This window comes from Schistocerca americana, chromosome X (assembly GCF_021461395.2).
Source record: "Schistocerca americana isolate TAMUIC-IGC-003095 chromosome X, iqSchAmer2.1, whole genome shotgun sequence".
In the NCBI taxonomy this organism is placed as follows: Eukaryota; Metazoa; Arthropoda; class Insecta; order Orthoptera; family Acrididae; genus Schistocerca; species Schistocerca americana.
Genome location: NC_060130.1, coordinates 517,137,725 through 517,152,405, shown reverse-complemented (window position 1 = coordinate 517,152,405; position 14,681 = coordinate 517,137,725). Strand labels below are relative to the sequence as shown.

Here is a 14,681-nt window from a genome sequence, read left to right as displayed (position 1 = left end):
TCTTTTTGCATCCAAGTTTGTCCTGCTTATTGCCTTACGTCGTCAATCCACGTTCCATTAGCCCCTCCTCTAAAGCTTTTCGTATCATGAAACCGAGCACAGAAACTCTTTAGCTCAACACTCATTATTTGTAATCGCTGCTCTTAACTTTTGACACTCTTGGTGTAATAGAATGAAAGCTGTAGCCTTGTTGTACGTATTATTCAACTAAATGAGGCATTTAGATTCTGTTCCTTGATTTTCAAGTTCTGCTACCAGAGATTTTATTGTCACAGAGTCAAATGTTTTCCAACGGTCTATAAACTCCGTACAAAGTGGCAAAATTTTTTGTCGACTCTTAGGATTTATGTAAAAAAATCTTGTGTACCAGTAACAAAAGGCTAATTAGTCTGCGGAGCTTCACACCAGTCCTGCTCCCTTTCTTGTGGACCATAACAATGGCAGTGTTGTTCCAAGTATCTGGTATCTTCCTCTTATGCAAACATTCAGTTACTAACAGTGCAAGCTTGTGTTTAAGACCTCTTCCTCTGCTTTTATCATTTCTAGTGCCATCCCATCATTTACAGATCTTTTTTCCCCGTGCGCCGAACTGCTTTCAGTGCATCTTCCGATAGTACTTCAGGAATGCGCTCTTTCTCACAGCCTGTTATCTGAATGTTCGTTTCCTTTGGAGCGATATAGAGATTTTCGAAGAAATGATCTCCTGGTTCTTCGTCCCAGTTTACACGTAATAATAAATTAATGAATAAATAATAAAATTTAAAAGAAGAAAGGGAAGGCGCTACGTAATGATATCTCTCTGCAATCGTAATCACTTACTTCTGATACACTGTTCTACGTATTCTCCGATTTTAGTCTCGATCGGAGCACTATTTCGAGATGTTGCAGCTTGATGTCAGTCTTGGCACAGAAAAGGAAAATGTGAGGGGTTTGGGGGAAGTGGAAATGTGATAACATTCGCGGTTGACGGTCGCGGTTGTTACAAAGGTGCGGTGCACCTCCGTTGAGCTTAATGGGATATGTGTGCAAAAGAGCGGGACTGACACGGGATGAGCTGCAAGCGGCGGCGCGCAGTTGCACAAAGCCTTATCTGGCCTTATCTGCGGCGTGTGCGCCATTCGTCAGCTTTACGGCCGTCCCCGTGTCATACCCGCCATAATAATGACTGCGGCGCCTGACACGCCTGCGGGCTGCCACTTGACCGACATCCGACCCGCTTTTTTCTTACGACGGCTCGGCGCGGTAGACGGTAGCACGCTTTTTCTCGCAGGCCGCGCCGCTGCGAAATGGCCGGAAACGTGTGAGCTGCTGCCTTTACGCGTCGACTAATTAATTTTCTCGGGGTCTGGCAGTCGGCAGCGCTCAAACGGATATGCGTCTTGCTCTCGGATCACAGTTCTGTCTGAAAGAAATAGAAAAAACCACGAATCTCTGCATCTTTCTTTTGCACTAATTGAATGTCTGACTATTTCGTCTTCTCACTCTTATTTCCAGCTTTTTATTAACGTAATCTGAATAAAAGAAGCAAGCGATAAGTCCTAGTAAATGACGGCTTCAATAACTATATGTGCCGGCCGGGGTAGCCGAGCGGTTCTAGGCGCTACAGTCTGGAACCACGCGACCGCTAGGGTCGCAGGTTCGAATCGTTCCTCGGGCAAGGATGTGTGTGATGTCCTTAGGTTAGTTAGGTTTAAGTAGTTCTAAGTTCTAGGGGACTGACGACCTCAGAAGTTAAGTCCCATAGTGCTCAGAGCCATTTGAACCATTTAACTATATGTGTTTTGCCGTTAGCCGCAGACAGAAGGACCTGAACGATAAGAATTAATTAGTCAGAATGCCGCAATGCAACACCAGCTTTTCACGCTATTCGCAATGTCCTCCCGTGAAGACGGAAGGTGCGGAAGATTAGCTTTCCACGTCCCGTCGATATCAGGGTCATTAGAGACGGAGCACAAGCTGGTATTGTTTCAAGGACGGGGAAGGAAGTCATCCGTGCCCTTTCGAAGGAACCATCCTGGCATTTACCTGGAGCGATTTACGGAGATCACGAAAAACCTAAATCAGGAACGTATGCTTGCAGCGCTGTGAACACAGCTGTTGTAAGAGAGGAATGTCCATGGACTATTCCTTATGAAGATGTAGAAGAGAGGATTCCTAGTCACCGATGAAGTTGAAATAAACATCCTGGTCCGTGATCACGTTAATAGTACAGGATGGGCTCAAGTCACGGTACGATAAATACCCCCAACACATCCCAAAACCACCTCTGATCTGAACTGCACTCGCCACACACCTCAGGTTAAAGGGCTTGGTGAACTCAACTGCCGAATCACTTGAAAAGAGGCAGAATCGTGATTCTTCTAACCATGCTACATGCCTGCAATCGGATATTGTCCACTGTTTGTGTTGTTTGGCCCATTAAAGGCGTGCAACTTCATATGTCGCTGCGAGTAATGGTCTTTTAGATGGTACCCGACTTCAGATATCCATTACATGCAGTTTCCTTCGCAATATCCGCTCAAAAACTGGATGAGGCGTACCTGTATTCTCTGATAGCAGCAGCTCTACATCTATATATCTTCATCCACATATATAATCCGCTAGTCACCGAGTGGTGTGTGGCGGAGGGCACTATTCGCGCCAAAGTCATATTCCCCCTCCCCCCCTCCCCCACTATCCACTCGCGGATCGCGCGAGGGAGAAACGACTGTCTAAACGCCTCAGTACGAGCTCTAATTTCCCTTATCTTTGAATGGTCATCATTGCGCGATATGAAAGTTGATGGTAATAATATATGCTCTACATCCTCAGCGAAGATCGGATTTTGGAATTTAGTGAGCAGCTCCTTCCGTTTAGCACGTCGTCTCTCTGCAAGTGTGTCCCACTTCAGACTTTCTAAGAGATCTGTAACGCTCTCGCGATGGCTAAATGTACCAGTCACGAATCTTTCCGCTCTTCTTTGGACCTTCTCAATCTCTTGAATCAGACTCAACTGGTAAGGGTCCCATACAGACGAACAATAATCTAAGACTGGACGAACTAACGTACTGTAAGCAATTTCCTTTGTTGAAGAACTGCATCGCTTCAGGATTCTACCAATAAACCGCACTCTAGCGTTCGCCTTACCAATCACTTGTGTAATCTGATCGTTCCATTTGAGATCATTTAGAATAGTCACACCCAGATACTTCACGGATGTTACCGCTTCCAAAGACTGGGCATTTATTTTGTATTCGTAGATTAATGGGGATTTTTGCTTTGTTATACGCAGTAGGTTACACTCGCTAATATTGAGAGATAACTACCAGTCATTACACCACGCATTTATTTTCTGCAAACCCTCATTGATTTGTTCACAACTTTCGTGCGATACTCCTTTCCTGAAGACTACAGCATCATCGGCAAACAGTCTAATGCCGCTGTCAATACCATCAACCAGATCGTTTACGCAAATCGTAAATAGCAGCGGACCTACTACGTTGCCCTGGGGCACACCTGATGTTACGCTTGTTTCTGTTGAAGTCTCCCCATTCAGGACCACATACTGCTCTCTGTTTGTTAGGAAACTTTCTATCCAGCCGCATATGTCATCGGATAGACCGTAAGCGCGCACTTTTTGGAGCAAGCGACAGTGCGAAACTGAGTCGAACGACTTTCAAAAGTCGAGGAATATGGCATCAGCTTGCAAGCCGGTATCTAGAGCCTGTTGTATATCATGCACAAAGAGGGCCAGCTGTGTCTCGCATGACCGCTGTTTTCTAAAACCGTGCTGGTTTCTGCAGATGAGCTTCTCAGAGTCTAGAAGGGTCATTATGTCTGAACACAAAATATGTTCCATGATTCTACAACAAATAGATGACAGTGAAATTGGCCGGTAATTATGTGCATCCGATTTTCTACCCTTTTTATAGATTGCTATGACTTGGGCCATCTTCCACTCCCGTGGAACTTTCCACTGTTCCAATGATCTCTGATAGATGATGGATAAGAATGGTGCTATATTTGTAGCCTAGTCAACATAAAATCTTACGGGGATACCGTCTGGGCCAGATGCCTTCCTGGCGTCTAAGGATCTTAACTGTTTTACAATCCCAGATACACTAAATACTATGTCAGCCGTGCTTGCGTTTGTTCGGTTATTGAAAGGGGGAATGGTGCTGCAGTTCTCTACCGTAAACGAGTTTTTGAAAGCTAGGTTTAGTATTTCGGCCTTCTGTTTATTATCATCCGTTACATTATCCGTACTGCCAGCAAGAGAAGGTATTAAATTATTTGTAACGTTCATAGACTTTACTTATACCAAAAAATTTTTGTGGTTATTTTTAGAATCTGCAGATAAAATATTGCTTTCAAATTTGTTAGAAGAATCTGTCATTGACCTTTTCACATCTGCTTTCATTTCGCATAATTTCTGATTGTCAGCGGGGCAGAGACTACGTTTAAAACGACTGTGCAAAATTCTCTGCTTTCTCAGCAACTTCCTAATATGTTTGTTGGACCAAAGTATATCCTTTCTCTCCCCTATATTTTTGCTAGGCACATATTCCTCTAGAATGTGGTAGACAATACCTTTAAATTCCGACCAAAGATGCTCAATATCTATGTGCCCCGCGGTGAATGCTTGGAGCTGACTATGAAGATATTCATTAATGACACTTTTATTTGCTTTCCCAAACAAGAAAACTCTACGCTGTTTCTTTGTTTGTTGTTGTTTTCTTGCAACTTCCACTGACATAGAAGCCACAACGACATTATGATCGCTAATACCTTCTTCTAGATTAACCTCCTCAAATAGATCAAGTCTGTTTGTCGCCAAGATATCTAATATGTTCCCATATCGAGTTGGTTTTCTAACCAATTGCTGAAGGTTGTATGTTGAGAGCGCCCCTAGAATAACTTCACACGAGTCTGCTTCTGCCCCCTGTGATAAACGTGTAATTTTCCCGTCAATGGGCGCCAGATTAAAGTCTCCACCTATAACTAATGGATAATTTGGATATTTATTTCCTATGTACTTAAGACTTTCCCTGAAACGTTCTGCGACGTTTGTTGCGGATGCTGGTGGTCTGTAAAAACATCCTAATTCAATGGTCACTCCTTGTCTGATTGACAGCTTTATCCAGACTATTTCACAGACCGACCCAGTATCGATCTCAACTGCGTTTAAACAGCTTTTAACTGCAATGAACACATCACCTCCCACAGCATCAGCCCTATCCTTCCTAAACATTGTGCAATCCGAGTTTCAAAATTTCAGTGTTATTTATGTCTGGCTTCAGCCAGCTTTCGGTACCTAATACAATATCGGCATTAGTACTGTTTATTTCGGAGAGTAACTCTGGGATCTTGGTACAGACACTTCGATAATTTACTAACGTGAGAGTTAGCATATTTAAATCCCTTGGAATGACCTGTTTAGTTAAACTAACAATTTTTACAGCTGGCACACTCAACATCAGTGTCATGAACTGGTAATTTTTCAGGCCAACGGTGTGTTTTCCGTGGGGAGGAACCTAATCTAAAAGGAGAAAAAAACCGTCGGCCGCCGTGGCCGAGCTGTTCTAGGCGTTACAGTCTGGAACCGCGCGACCGCTACGGTCGCAGGTTCGAATCCTGCCTCGGGCATGGATGTGTGTGATGTCGTTAGGTTAGTTATGTTTAAGTAGTTCTAAGTCCAGGGGACTGATGACCTCAGAAGTTAAGTGGTGGTGGTGGTTAGTGTTTAACGTCCCGTCGGCAACGAAGTCATTAGAGACGGAGCGCAAGCTCGGGTTAGGGAAGGATTGGGAAGGAAATCGGCCGTGCCCTTTCAAAGGAACCATCCCGGCATTTGCCTGAAACGATTTAGGGAAATCACGGAAAACCTAAATCAGGACGGCCGGAGACGGGATTGAACCGTCGTCCTCCCGAATGCGAGTCCAGTGTGCTAACCACTGCCAGAAGTTAAGTCCCATAGAACTCAGAGCCATTTGAACCATTTTAAAAAACCTCCATGTGCACGCCACAAGTACTGTGCTACCCATGTAGCTGCTTCCTGAGTGTAGTGCACCCGTGATCTGTCGAGGGACGTCCTACAACCTTCCACCCCATAGCGTAGGTCGAGGAATCTACAACCATTTTCGTCACAAAGTTGACGTAGCCTCTGGTTTAAGTTCTCCACTCGACTCCAAACCAGAAGACCCCCGTCCACCCTGGGTACGATGCTGCAAATCGTCAGCTTGGCTTCCACTCCTCGAGAGATGGAGGCCGCCTTCGCTAATTTAGCCAGCAGTCGAGAAGACCCAAGGATTTCCTCGAAACCCTGACGACAGGCATCGTTGGTATCGACATGCTCTAGAATCTGCAGCTGGCTGTATCCCGCACGCTCGATAGCCGCCGGAAGAGCCTCTTCCACATCCCGGACAAGACCCCCCTGGCAAGCACACCGAGTGAACGGTGGACTTCTTCCCCGCCCTAGTCGCTATGTTCCTGAGGGGCACCATGACCCGCCTAACATTGGAGCTCCCAATAACTAACAAACCCCTATCCCCACGTGCCTGCCCGGACGTTGCTGAAGTAGCGGCCATTATCCTGGCAAAAGGTGCATTCTGATCTGGCTCAGCCTCCCTCCCAGCATCAGATAGCACACTGAATCTATTACCAAAGTGCATGGGATTTGGCAGAAGCCTGCGTCCCCATGCAGCCTTCGCCTTGAGGCTCGAGACCTCTACACAGTCCGCCACCCACACTGAGGTGAGAGTAGGCCTGCCGGCTCAGTCGCATCTGAGGTCGGCTCAGTGACAGACAGCTGTGACATCCCCCCCCCCCCCCCCCCCTGCACAACTAGTACTACAGAGGCTGCTCAAGGCACCTAGGCACCTCATCCCCACCGCACCTCAAGGTGGCACTCTGGAGCCTGTTGACTGTGGCCATCAAAGCTTCCAGCTGCGTTTGGACTGTGGGCAACTCCTCCTGCATCCGCACACAACAGACACAGTCCCTATCCATCTAGCTAATATGTGATTTACTATAAGAAGCTTAAGGAAACCTACTGCCACACAAGGTTAACAGCTACACTCTAATTGGCAGAAAGGACGCTCAACAATGAAAAACAATAAAACTGTATGGTAGAAGCTAGATCTGGTGCTTTCTTTCCAGCTAGAGGCTATCTATTGAATACTAAAGAAAAATAAACAGTGGCCTACAGTAAACTGCTAGGAGCTATCTAGTGAATATTATTAAAGAATTAAACAGTAACTGACGGTAAGCAACACCTACTGATTATTCCCCGTATTTATAATGTAAACAAACGTTTACGTACAAGCGAAAATGACCTAATAAAACTATAAAAACTGCTACCTTCAATGTATGGAGTCTAAATGACCCTAATAAACGTGAATACTGAGTATTGTACACTAACTTAAACTGATTAACCCTCGTATTTATAATGTAAACGAACGTTTACTATCAGGTGAAGAATGACCCAATAAAATGTATAAAAACTGATACTTTCAATGTATCGAGTCTAAGTGACACTAATAAACGTAAATACTGAGTATAGTACAGTGACTTAATTGATAATTCCACGTATTAATGTCAGTTAAGAATGTAAACAAACGTTAGCGTACACGCGAAACTGTTCTATACAGAAACTTCACTTTTCCTATTCAGACGCAAATAAAAACTGAAACCTTCAATTTATCATGTCATCTGACACTAATTCACGTAAATACTATAGAATATATAGGCTTGGTTCAAATGGCTCTGAGCACTATGGGACTTAACATCTATGGTCATCAGTCCCCTAGAACTTAGAACTACTTAAAGCTAACTAACCTAAGGACATCACACACATCCATGCCCGAGGCAGGATTCGAACCTGCGACCGTAGCAGTCGCGCGGCTCCGGACTGAGCGCCTAGAACCGCTAGACCACCGTGGCCGGCAGAATATACAGCAAAACAATTAAATTACTAACTAAATTACTTATCTCGTAACACAGCAAGCGAAAAGCGCTCGTAGCCGGCGTCAGGTCTGCCAACTTCGGGTTTGATACCGATTGTCATTAACATCCTTATTCGGCCCCTGCCGATAAGCATCTTCTTACGTAGATTGTTCTTATGCCGCGTTACGTGGTTACAAGTAGTTCGACATTCCCTGTAGATGCACTGGACAAATCCGCGTTGATGCAGCAACAAGTTATTATATTTCATTGAGGGTGTGGTCATGGACACGTTCAAAAATGTCTAGTTTGTGTCATTCTGTCACGTCTCCACATCAGTACATACATGGTGATTACAATTAAAGTGCACCTACTCACAGAGGTCCGGCGTGGGCTGTAATTATCGTTGGGCAGCGAAATGTGGTAGACGTTCCCGTGCCTTAATGAGGAACCGATTTACGTTGGAAAAAAATTTGTTCCAGTTTTGGCCACCAAGTGAAAATCTGGCCCTGTCAATACAAGAAAGACATATACAAATGTATCCACGTGTGATTGATTGGGAAGGAAACGTGGAATGAAAAGTCAAACAAGTAAGAAAGCCATAAAACTGATTTTCTTATTAACACTTTGCCGTCCGCACGTCTCGTACTAATTATTCGCTTGGCGCCGGCAGCGCTAATTCGGATTACTTGGCTTGTCGCCGGTCGTTCTTGACATTATCGGGAGATTATAAATTGTTACGTTTTACTAATCTCATCATTAGTTCTCATAAGTTCTCATCCCTTTTCTCCTTTCATAAAATTTCGAAGATACACTTACGTAAATAAATACAAAGTTTGTTTGTTTCATATTTTTGTTTATTTGCATTGTCTTTAGCACTTGGTATTTCTCTTTCACATGATATGCAGCAAAACAGATTCCAAGATGTAACACAACTCCACAAAACTTGCACATTAAGTTTGTTGTTCCTTGCTTTTGTTTTTCGAACATACATGGCAGTATCTTCGTTTTTGTTTATTCGTTTCGGAAATACGTAAGCGTATTAATTGGTGTTGCTTTATGTGACCGGAAAGTCTATCAATAGGATCATGATGAGACGTACACGATGTAGTGGCGACCTCCAAATGGTTCAAATGGCTCTAAACACTATGGAACTTAACATCTGAAGTCATCAGTCCCCTAGACTTAGAACTACTGAAACCTAACTAACCTATGGACATCACACACATCCATGCCCGAGGCAGGATTCGAACCTGCGACCGTAGCAGCAGCGCGGTTCCGGACTGAAGCGCCTAGAACCGCTCGGCCACAACGGCCGGCCGCGACCTCCAAGTTAAGGTCCGTGCATTCATCGTAAATAATCGTATCGTCTCTTCCGTCTGCCATGATGAAAGGGCACAAGTACTTATAAAAACAAACAAAAAATTGATGACGTGTATAACTTACTGTTACCTAAACAAAACTCCAACAGAATGCAAAAGATACACTACTGGCCATAGAAATTGCTACACCAAGGAGAAATGCAGATGATAAACGGGTATTCATTGGACAAATATACTAGAACTGACATGTGATTACATTTTCACGCAACATGGGTGCATAGATCCTGAGAAATCAGTACCCAGAACAACCACCTCTTCCGGTAATAACGGTCTTGATACGCCTGGGCATTGAGTCAAACAGAGCTTGGATGGAGTGTTCAGGTACAGCTGCACATGCAGCTTCAACACGATACCACAGTTAATCAAGAGTAGTGACTAGCGTATTGTGACGAGCCAGTTGCTCGGCCACCATTGACCAGACGTTTTCAATTGGTGAGAGATCTGGAGAATGTGCTGGCCAGGGCAACAGTCGAACATTTTCAGTATCCAGAAAGGCCCGTACAGGACCTGCAACATGCGGTCCTGCAATATCCTGCTGAAATGTAGGGTTTCGCAGGGATCGAATGAAGGGTAGAGCCACGGGTCGTAACACATCTGAAATGTAACGTCCACTGTTCAAAGTGCCGTCAATGCGAACAAGAGGTGACCGAGACGTGTAACCAATGGCACCCCATACCATCACGCCGGGGGATACGCCAGTATGGCGATGACGGTACACGCTTCCAATGTGCGTTCACCGCGATGTCGCCAAACACGGATGCGACCATCATGATGCTGTAAACAGAACCTGGATTCATCCGAGAAAATGACGTTTTGCCATTCATGCACCCAGGTTCGTCGTCGAGTACACCATCGCAGACACTCCTGTCTGTGATGCCGCGTCAAGGGTAACCGCAGCCATGGTCTCCGAGCTGATAGTCCATGCTTCTGCAAACGTCATCGAACTGTTCGTACAGATGGTTGTTATCTTGCAAACGTCACCATCTGTTGACTCAGGGATCGAGACGTGGCTGCACGATCCGTTACAGCCATGCGGATAAGGTGCCTGTCATCTCGACTGCTAGTAATACGAGGGCGTTGGTATCCAGCACGGCGTTCCGTATTACCCTCCTGAACCCACCGATTCCATATTCTGCTAACAGTCATTGGATCTCGACCAACGCGCGCAGCAATGTCGCGATACGATAAACCGCAATCGCGATAGGCTACAATCCGACCTTTATCAAAGTCGGAAACGTGATGGTACGCATTTCTCCTCCTTACACGAGGCATCACAACAACGTTTCACCAGGCAATGCCGGTCAACTACTGGTTGTGTATGAGAAATCGGTTGGAAACTTTCGTCATGTCAGCACGTTGTAGGTGTCACCACTGGCGCCAACCCTGTGTGAATGCTCTGAGAAGCTAATCATTTGCATATCACAGCATCTTCTTCTTGTCGGTTAAATTTCGCGTCTGTAGCACGTTCTTCGTGGTGTAGCAATTTTAATGGCCAGTAGTGTACTTCAGTGCTTTCGGCGGCCATGAGCGATACTGTGGTCACGACACCACCGTAGTGTCGCCGGCCACTGAGCGATACTATACACACGACACCACTGTGCTGTCGTCGGCTGTTGACCGGTATTTCGCGCACGACAGCACTGTGGTGTCGCCGGACGGATGCTCTGTGACGTCGTCGAGATGCTAGTCGCCAAAATTGGAAATTACAGCGCACACAGGTTGTCCGTGAGTAACTGCACTTTAATCATTGTAGTAATGTACTGATTCCATACAACAGAATGGCACATGCCGCTTCACTGCAATGAGAGGCGGTTACATGTCTGACTGGTACCAGTTCTAAGCCATGGTGACCAGTCTGCCCTTTTACTATGGTGACTAATATTTTGTCTGGTGAACTTACGGTTTTTGAATACGGATGCGCGAATGGTAAGGGACACGAGGCAGCGCGGCCGTATCAAAACGTGTTTGGAGCTCGCGCGGGCTGTCAGAGAGCGCGTTAGCCTGATAAGCTGTGTCTTGTTGTCGAAACAGGCTGTCGGGCCGCCGCCGCCCCGCGTAGGCAGCGCGCATAAATTAATGCGACTGTGGAAAGCCGACAGGCCGCGGGCAGCATTGGGTTATGGTAATCGGGGAAAGGCGGCGAAAGGCCTCACGGCCGGAGCGGTGCCGGCACTGGCGACTAATTGCTGATGAGCCGGCACCTCCACGCGTCGTGCATTCGTTCTTCCAGATTTCGTTGCCGGCGATTAACTACCTGTCAGTAGCGAGTCTGTCTGCTAGCCCACTGGCTTTTAAGTATGCCGCACGGAAACCGACACAGCTCCGTAGCCGCGGTCGGTAACGCGACCAAGTAAAGTGGATCTCGACGCCGAGGTAGACCGTTCGAATTCTGCTAACGGAAGATACAGTGTAGCTGATTCCACCGTATTGCTCGGTTAATGATTCATTCCAGTCTTAGATAGGAGAGAAAACGATCTCTCTCTTCAGTGAAGGAACAAACGTAGTTAATTTACACGCCACTTCCTCTTTTCCACTATTCAAACCTGCAGTGGCGAAACGTCATCTGAACAGTCAACAATAGGCTTGACAACACTGAAAACTGCAAAACTGTTATTCGACACTATTATCCCCCTCCCCCCCCCCCCCCCACACACACAGACACTCGTACATGTAGTTCTATTTTGGTAGAAGTGTGTGTACCGGCGTTTAAATCTCTAGAATTAGAAATTCGCTGACGACAGTACCTCAAAAACAACTCCAGCAAGCGATCCGTTGATTATATGATTACATGGTGTCTGTTCTTTCGGACATAAGATCATGCAGTGATATAACTGATTTGCCTCGATGGGCCACGAATCCACCACCTTCACTATGGAAGCACAGTTTCGTTCGACCTCTGGCGGGAATCTCAGAAGTAGCGAGCATGGAGGACATGCACGGGGATTGCGGGGTGGGAGTGTGGTTCGGCCGGGAGGCGTGCCGAGGCGGTCTGCACAACTGTGATAAACACTGTGTCCGGATTGCGCAGTGGTTAACCGCAACTGCCAAGTAGGCGGCAGATCCCGGGTTCGAGTCTCGGTCTCGCATACATTTACACTCGTCGCCGCTGACTCCACATGAAGTCGCGATGCAAAAGTCATCAATAATTCCTTCCTTTTCCTTTCTCCCCCCGCCCCTCCACCTTCATTTTTCATACTCCGTTGATTTCCGATTCCGTAACTGATGATCAGGTAAAATAACTCAGAGATTTTTTAGTGTCGTACAACAAGCTGTCAGAGATATGTTTCATTTCATGGACCCTGGACTTCACAATTCCAAAAGTTAAGGATAAAAATGTACACTCTATTGCGTGGATAAGTGCCGTAGCATAAACCAGTGTATTTCGCAGAGGTTTCAGGTTCAAATGGTTCAAATGGCTCTGAGCTCTATGGGACTTAACTTCTGAGGTCATCAGTCCCCTAGAACTTAGAACTACTTAAACCTAACTAACCTAAGGACATAACACACATCCATGCCCGCGGCAGGATTCGAACCTGCGACCGTAGCGGTCTTGCGGTTCCAGAATGTAGCGCCTAGAACCGCTCGGCCAACCCGGCCGGCAGGTTTCAGGTATTCCAGATGATTGCCAATGAGAATGTGAGGACAGCAGCGCAGAAGATGGGAGTAACACCTCAGCTGTGAGTTTTTGCTTCATTGCTGAGATGTATCAGCTCTGTCTGTTGAGTTTCACAAATGGGACATATATTTTGTACAAATTTGTATTTTTGTAATTGTAGTACCCTGATGTGTTCTACCCACAAAAACGGTTATTTCTCTGAAGATAAATATCTTTACAGTAAAAAGTAGCCCAGGTAGCTAAAGCACCCGAGTGCCGCCGAACTCGACAAGGAAGTAGACGGTTAGAGTTCTGGTAATGGTCGGTCACTCGTTCATTCCAGTCTTACGGCTGGCATGGAAAGAAATTACATCTGTCAGCAGTATAACAACAAACAAAGTTTACTTACTTGCCAATCCATTACATCACTACTCCCACTCTGCGGTAAAATGTCATCCGAACTGTCACCAGTCTGACGAACAACACTGAAAACTGTGGATTCGACAATAACGTCGGTCGTTTTCGACTATTTTTGTATGTTTCCTTTTTCTCGGCCTACCCCACCACTAACTGTATTGGACAGGCTTAAACTGTGTTGGATGAGGGCTCAATACCTTTGCTGGGCACTAATCTTACCGCCAGCCGCTGTGGCCGAGCGGTTCTAGGCGCTTCAGTCTTGAACAGCGCAACTGCTGCGGTCGCAGGTTCGAATCCAGCCTCGGGCATGGATGTGTGTGATGTCCTTAGGTTAGTTAGGTTTAAGTAGTTCTAAGTTCTAGGGGACTGATGACCTCAGATGTTAAGTCCCATAGTGTTCAGAGCCATTTAAACCATTTTTAAACTAATCTTACCTGCTGAGCTATCCTGTGCTTCCTCAGTTCCCATTGAGAGGCTAAGCCATTTTTACCACTACTACATTTGTCCATGAGATGATAATCCAGTAAGGTACGGACGAGAACTTCTATGTAGTTGGGAACGTAGGTGAGACGTGCCCACAGAACTGAAGTTGACAGCCACTTACTCTTTTTTGTAACTGAAATGAGTATATGAGAATACGTGGCATCAACAAAGGGTCTTGAAAATTCGTCCCTTTTTACAAAATTTTGACCCATGAAATGACGGATAATGCTATCTGATCACAGTTTTATTAGCACATTTATGAGTATGGGGTGCTTATATTGCGCAGCTGGAAGAAATGAGAACGGGAATGAATTTTTAGGATCATGATTACTTGCCGAAGATTCGCTATCTGATTCAGTGAACGTAAAGTTGATATTTCTTGTTAACAGACGAAGTAAGACGAGGAGGTGAGCGGCAGTCTGATAGCCTGACCCCCGAATCGCGTCGAACATAATCTCGAAAATTGCAAGTAGTCTCGTTGTCTCAACAGTACTACTTACCTTCCGAGCTGTAAGGCCATGCAGATATTTTGTAAAGTACACATGTTGTGCTGAGGGGCGTTCTGTGTAGTTGAACATGAACGCACTTCATTCGCGACGATCGCAGTATAGAAACTTTTATTGTTCCAAGATGACCGGTTTGAATAGTGTTATGCTGCCATCATCAGATCTAAGGGGCGAACTTAAAGATAACGACGGAGAGAGACTGCAATTAAATACACCTATTATATAAAATACGTACAAAATTTTACGTACCTTATGGAACACGAAAGTACCATGTTACAGTACATGAAGTCAAAGCACAAAAGGCACTCCACACATATACATATCTTGATAAAAAAAACCACAGTTGATAACATCCTCGAACCATCCATGCATATCCCA

The 14,681-nt window shown here is 45.5% G+C and overlaps 1 protein-coding gene across 1 annotated transcript in view; it reads left to right on the top strand.

Moving 5' to 3' along the window:
- Positions 1-14,681, top strand: part of LOC124556109 (neuronal PAS domain-containing protein 4B-like) — a 777,800-nt gene that overhangs the window by 61,124 nt on the left and 701,995 nt on the right. The gene's annotated exons all lie outside the window — the stretch shown is intronic.